General features: G+C 46.8%; 1 pseudogene; it reads right to left on the bottom strand.

The window, feature by feature from the left end:
- Nucleotides 1–6,121: 6,121 nt before the first annotated feature.
- On the bottom strand, nt 6,122–7,125 carry LOC149428568 (proteinase-activated receptor 1 pseudogene; annotated as a pseudogene).
- Nucleotides 7,126–7,344: the final 219 nt, after the last annotated feature.

Here is a 7,344-nt window from a genome sequence, read left to right as displayed (position 1 = left end):
TCCACCCTCCAGCACCTCCTATGTCACTGACAAAGACTCCTCCACCCTCCAGCACCTCCTATGTCACTGACAAAGACCCCTCCACCCTCCAACACCTCCTATGTCACTGACACAGACCCCTCCACCCCCCAGCACATCCTATGTCACTGACACAGACCCCTCCAACACCTTCTATGTCACAGACACAGACCCCTCCAACACCTTCTATGTCACAGACACAGACCCCTCCACCCTCCAACACCTCCCATGTCACTGACACAGACCCCTCCAACACCTTCTATGTCACAGACACAGACCCCTCCACCCTCCAGCACCTCCTATGTCCCTGACACAGACCCCTCCACCCTCCAGCACCACCTATGACACTGACACAGACCCCTCCACCCTCCAGCACCTCCTATGTCCCTGACACAGACCCCTCCACCCTCCAGCACCACCTATGACACTGACACAGACCCCTCCACCATCCAATACCTCCTATGTCACTGACACAGACCCCTCCACCCCCCAGCACCTCCCATGTCACTGACACAGACCCCTCCACCCTTTAACAACTCCCATGTCACCGACACAGACCCCTCCACCCTCCAACACCTCCCATGTCACTGACACAGACCCCTCCACCCTCCAACACCTCCTATGTCACTGACACAGACCCCTCCACCCTCCAACACCTCCTATGTCACTGACACAGACCCCTCCACCATCCAATACCTCCCATGTCACTGACACAGAGCCCCCACCCTGCAACACCTTCCATGTCACTGACACAGACCCCTCCACCCTCCAACACCTCCTATGTCACTGACACAGACCCCTCCACCATCCAGTACCTCCCATGTCACTGACACAGAGCCCCCACCCTTAAACACCTTCCATGTCACTGACACCGACCCCTCCACCATCCAACACCTCCTATGTCACTGACACAGACCCCTCCACCCTCCAACACCCCCCATGTCACTGACACAGACCCCTCCACCATCCAACACCTCCCATGTCATTGACACAGACCCCTCCACCCTCCAACACCTCCTATGTCACTGACACAGACCCCTCCACCCTCATGCACCTCCCATGTCACTGACACAGACCCCTCCACCATCCAATACCTCCCATGTCACTGACACAGACCCCCCCACCCTCCAACACCTCCCATTTCACTGACACAGACCCCTCCACCCTCCAACACCTCCCATGTCACTGACACAGACCCCTCCACCCTCCAATACCTCCCATGTCACTGACACAGACCCCTCCACCCTCCAACACCTCCCATTTCACTGACACAGACCCCTCCACCCTCCATTACCTCCCATGTCACTGACACAGGCCCCTCCACCCTCCAATACCTCCCATGTCACTGACACAGACCCCTCAACTCTCCAACACCTCATATGTCACTGACACAGACCCCTCCACCATCCAATACCTCCCATGTCACTGACACAGACCCCTCCACCCTCCAATACCTCCCATGTCACTGACACAGACCCCCCACCCTCCAACACCTCCCATGTCACTGACACAGACCCCTCCACCCTCCAACACCTCCCATGTCACTGACACAGACCCCTCCACCTTCCAACACCTCCTATGTCACTGACACAGACCCCTCCACCATCCAGTACCTCCCATGTCACTGACACAGAGCCCCCACCCTTAAACACCTTCCATGTCACTGACACAGACCCCTCCACCATCCAACACCTCCCATGTCACTGACACAGACCCCTCCACCCTCCAACACTCCCTACACTGGAGAAACCCACTTGTTGGTGGGACTTTTAAGGCACACATTAGAAGAAAAAAAGAAAGAATGTTCTAACAAATTACAGTGAAAAGAGAACCATATTTTATTTATACAATCTTAGAAAAAAGACATATAGTTACAAATTGTGACGGTACACCAGACGTGATTTTACAATAATTAGATGAAGATCAGTCATGCGTGTATTTGTACTTGACGCGTTTCGAGACCAATCACGATCTCTTCTTCAGAAGTGCTCAAAAAACATGACGCATAGCCCCATACAGGGGCGGAGAGTATACAACAATCCGCCAATTGGTTAAAACTATTAAATGGATGTAGCCAGTAATTCCATGATCCCCACACGGCAAAAGTGGAAAGGAGAAAGAAATGTGTGAAGAAACACAGCCTCTGCTCCGTTTATCTTCTGAAGGGGTCCCTCCACAGTCACCAAAGGGCAACCACAAGGCTGCGTTATCATCAAGATTGTTACAGATGATATGGGGGTGCAACTGTGGCAAGGAACACCCAAGATGAAAATAATAATATATAATGATGACCCAGCATCCAAATCCCAGGAAGGAAAGGAATCTCTCCGGTGTTCTATGGTGGGCAGGGGCGGACTGACAACTCATGGGGCCCCCGGGCAATAGGGGATCATGGGGCCCCTGTGTCCTTGCCCAAACTCATAAAAGGCTATGAAAAAGGTACCATGGGCATCTCATGGGGCCCCCTACTGACCCCGGGCCCTCGGGCAGTGCCCGAGTTTCCAAATGGTCAGTCCGCCCCTGATGGTGGGTCCACTGGAAAGAGGGCACCACGGCTGAATAAGCAAAAGGCTTATTGAATGCTGGGTCATCATTATTATTATTTTTTCATCTTGGATGTTCCTTGCCACCATTGCACCCCCATGTAACCATACATAGAAAACGCCCTTCCAGCAATAGAAACAAGCAGCAGGGTGCAGCTCTCACATTATCAGTCCATAGAGGTCCTTCTTGTGGGAATAAGGCCTGACAGTGCCTTATTCCCACATGGCTGTGAGTGCTCATCTGTGTGTTGGCAGGGGGCAGCCCCTTGTCAGTTGGGGAGATCGCCGCACTTACATTGCCTAGTTAATTTTTTTTTTTTAGTTCAGTCGGCTGTATTGCATGAAGAAAACCTCCCAGTGTGTACCCAGTTTAACCTCCTTAGTGGTATTCCCGAGTGTAGCTCGGGGTAAAATTTGAGTACCAAGAGCGGTAACCCCCCCGAGCTACACTCGGGCTTACCATGCGGTGTTGCTCAGGGGGTCCCTGCAGCACTTACCTTGTCCTTCGCTCCCACGATGTGTCCCTTGCAGCGTCCCCGGCCATCTCCTCCAGCCGATGCCGGCATCCGGCTTCCGTGTTCGTCGGGACGTACGGGCGCCGGAACCGGCGGCAAATTTGAAATTTTTAAAAAATGTCACTTTTTTTAAAAATGATTATAACTTAGTAAAACATTGCTGTTTCAATGCATTTCACATACATTTTGTCCCGAGTGCTTTGTCCGGCGCCCTGCCTGCATTTTGACTGTTCTTTCTGCCTGGAAACTGAGAAACATCCATGGCGTCCAAAAAGCGTCCCTTTAGGTCAGACGTGGTTTTAGACCGGCTAGAGAACAGCGATAGTAAATCAGAACCACTTGCAGAATTGAGTGATAATGATTCGTGGGGGAAATTCCTCATCAGACACTGAAAACGATTCTGCAACTTTGCTCAGCGATGTGCGAACTTGGCGCTCTATTTCACATTTCAGTGTTTTTGGTTTGATTATATTATTGAATTAAATTTATTATTATTATATTATTATTTTTTATGATTATTTATTAAATTATAATTTATGATTTCGTGTTTCAAATTTTATCCTCCCCGGGATGTTTACTAGACTCTTGTTCGGACAGATTTCAGTGAGTTATTCCTAAAAATTACAGACCTACAATAAAAAACTACATATTTCCATGCAAAAAAATGTACTGCTTTGAGCACAAAAAATCAGAAATAATCAGACCGCCAGGGAGGTTAACTGCTGTTTCAAGATTTGATTTAAAGGAATGGCAGCCCATTTCTTTGGTCAATGTTCCTATCTTTCATTGATGCCCCCCCCCCCCCAGCTTACTTGTGAGGCAGTGGAAATCTTTATTCCATATAATGAGCAACTTTATTCAGCCACAGCAATTTATTAAGAAAAATCATCGGGGTTTGGTAACTTTACACCTCTGCATGATCGATTTTCTGATATGTCTCAATATACTGCAACATTTTTCAAATAGATACAGCTGTATTAAAAAAACAGTGGTGCTTCCTATCCAACTAGCCAGCAAATAGGTTTCTGACACATGAGCCAGCTAATTGTATTCTACATTAGTGATCATCCTGCACCGACCTATTGAACAGAGAAATGACCTCTGAAAACGTCAGCAAAAATGTAACAAAATTAGCTTCCTATTGCAATTAAGGCAAAATTATCTTGAAAAAGTTGACATTGCTGTATTGTCTCCCTTTTTATTGTAAAGAGCTGAGAAAACTGTTGGCGCCATATAAATCCTGTATAATAACATGATAATCACATGGCTTTGTTAATAAACAAAGGCATGTCAACGACAGCTATCAGTATATTTCTTTTAACCACTTCCAGTCTGGACACTTTCCCCCCCTTCCAGTCCGGACACTTTCCCCCCCTTCCAGTCTGGACACTTTCACCCCCTTCCAGTCCGGACACTTTCCCCCCCTTCCAGTCCGGACACTTTCCCCCCCTTCCAGTCTGGACACTTTCCCCCCCTCCCAGTCCGGACACTTTCACCCCCTTCCAATCCGGACACTTTCACCCCCTTCCAGTCCGGACACTTCCCCCCCCCTTCCAGTCCGGACACTTCCCCCCCCTTCCAGTCCGGACACTTTCCCCCCTTCCAATCCGGACACTTTCACCCCCTTCCAGTCCGGACACTTCCCCCCCCCTTCCAGTCCGGACACTTCCCCCCCCCTTCCAGTCCGGACACTTTCACCCCTTCCAGTCCGGACACTTTCACCCCCTTCCAGTCCGGACACTTTCACCCCCTTCCTGTCCAGGCCAATTTTCAGCTTTCAGTGCTATCACACTTTGAATGACAATTGCGCGGTCATGCAACACTGTACCCATATGATTTTTTGTAGCATTTTTTTGAGACAGATAAAGCTTAATTTTGGTGGTATTTATTCACCACTGGAATTTTTTTTTTTTTTGCTATATAAATGAAAAAGTCCATAAATTTTGAAAAAAGCGTTTTTCTTATCAAATTTTTCAAATAAATAATATTTCATCATAAATCTTGGCCAAAATAAATTCAGTTATCTTTTTCGTAAAAAAAAAATAACCCAAATTAGTTTACAACCAAAAATTATAATTTTTAAATGTATTTTTTATATTTTTATTTTATATTTTTATATTATTTATGGGGTTTTTTTTCTACATACTTACATACTGTCACCCTAGCAGTACAGTGTCACCATGGTGACACTGTACTACTTGTTGGGGTTGATGAAGGTTTTTTTTTTTTTTTACACTGATTGCTTTTACACCCATAAAGGCTGTAAAGTCAATAATTTCTCCTCTCTGGCTGCATTCTTGCAGTCATTGAGAACTACTGTGTGAGCTGTGATTGGTCACAACTTGTCACATGGTACAAGGCTGTTGTGAATAGCCCTGTACCATGTGACCTCTGTGATCATTCACAGATTTCACACGTAGTAAGCAATGATGTCAGAAGCGACATCTTGCTTACTACTCTGCATGTGGTCACTGATTGGCCAATCAGTGATCACATGATCGGGACCTCGCACAGAGGTCCCGTACGATGATCAGTGTTCCACTGTGTCCAGAGGACACAGCGGGCACCGGATCGCGGTGCTGCGCGCTCCCTGAGAGCGCTCACAGTCCATCATGGCAGGCGCCGTTTATGAGCAGCAACCCGCCCCTGGACAGCCGCCGTCCGGCCGTTTATATACAGTGGCCGGACAGCAAGTGGTTAAAAGTGCACTCCATGTGCATATAGAATGAAATACTTTACTTTTCAAATCCATTTTCGTTTCTCAGCTAATGAGGAACCACAAGAACAGGTCCAGGATGGCCATTTAAAACCCGTTCCAGCCTCCACCGCCTTCATTTCCCATGCAGTTGATGGGAGCCACCATCATTGCTGAAATAGCAAATGATGGCAAGTTTTTCTAATTTATTTGCCATTAATTGGATATTAAATTTTCTTATCCCTATAGTAGAGTACCGGGATCATTCTTTGGACGGACCATGAAAAGCTAGATCCCAGTGTTTGCCCTCTTCTGCCTGTTGGGCAAGATGTACCGTAAAAGTAATGACATCAGATCCCGGCTCTATAGAATACGGGCAGACGTCTGTCTTTCTGTTTATGGTCAGCTTCAGTTTTGCCACAACACACCAAGCTGTATATGTATTTCACAAACTTTGAGGACCCGCAATAATAGATAACAGGGTCCAGACAACAGCTAATGCTACTAATAGTGAAAGACATGATATAGGCAAAATACATAGAGTCTCCAAAAGGCTTATTGATGTTCAGATAATTAAGCAAAAAAAAGGTGTTGGTCGGGCCAAAGCAAATAATAAATTCAAAAAGCACTGTGAAACAAAGGCACACGGATCGGGACTTTTTAAAGGTGCTTTCGATTTTTGGTGAGCTCAGACTTCGGATGGTTCCGGCGTAACAGAAAATTGTAACAATAAAAGGCAACAAAAAGAAAATTGAGATATAAGCAGTGAAATAATGAAAGTAAATGGTCTCAAAGCCTTTATGTGCCGTCGTATCATAGCAAACTGTGATGTTCAGTTGGTCGATGCGAACAGTTAGTTGGCTTATAAGAAGCGGCACAGCGCTGGCGATGGAAACCATCCAGATGAAAAGACAAACATACCAGGCTCTGCTCACGGTGCGCCATAGGAGAGATTGCATAGGATAGACCACGCTCAGGAAGCGGTCCACGCTGATACTGGTCATCAGCAGGATGGAGCAGTTCATGTTGCAGAAAGATACAACAGTCACAAAGCGGCACATTCCTTCTCCCATCACCCAATGGTTTCCTGAGGATCGGTAAATGATTTCAAAAGGCATCAAGACAACTAAGAGGATGTCGGCAACAGCCAAGTTCAGCATGAATACCACAGCCGGTGTCTTCACTTGAATTTTGCACAGGAATATCATGATTGCTGTTAAGTTCAAAGGCAGCGATATGAGGAACACAACCGTATAAACCGCAGGTGCAAATTTAGTCAACCAAGGACTGCGGAGATAAGCTAAAACATCTTCTGAAATGGAGGTCCGGTTGGTTTCATCACCCGTTCTAGCATCTAAAAAAAAACAACAAGAATTTAACTGAAGTTACTGAATTCGGTCCCATTATCTATACTACAATGAAATCTCAAACACAACAAAGCATTGGGATAGCTAGGGTACAGGATTTAGAGATAAGTGGCAACATGAGGCTGTAAGGAAAGTACTCCTCCAACATAGTAGAATGGCTACCCTTTGGTTGGATGGCTCATTGAGGTGGGCATCCAGCAGAGTTG

This window comes from Staurois parvus, unplaced genomic scaffold, assembly GCF_062004578.1.
Source record: "Staurois parvus isolate SC_StPar_1 unplaced genomic scaffold, SC_StPar_1.0 ptg003129l, whole genome shotgun sequence".
Lineage (NCBI taxonomy): Eukaryota > Metazoa > Chordata > Amphibia > Anura > Ranidae > Staurois > Staurois parvus.
Note: the sequence above shows the minus strand (reverse complement) of the source record. Positions and strands in the feature narration are given on the sequence as shown.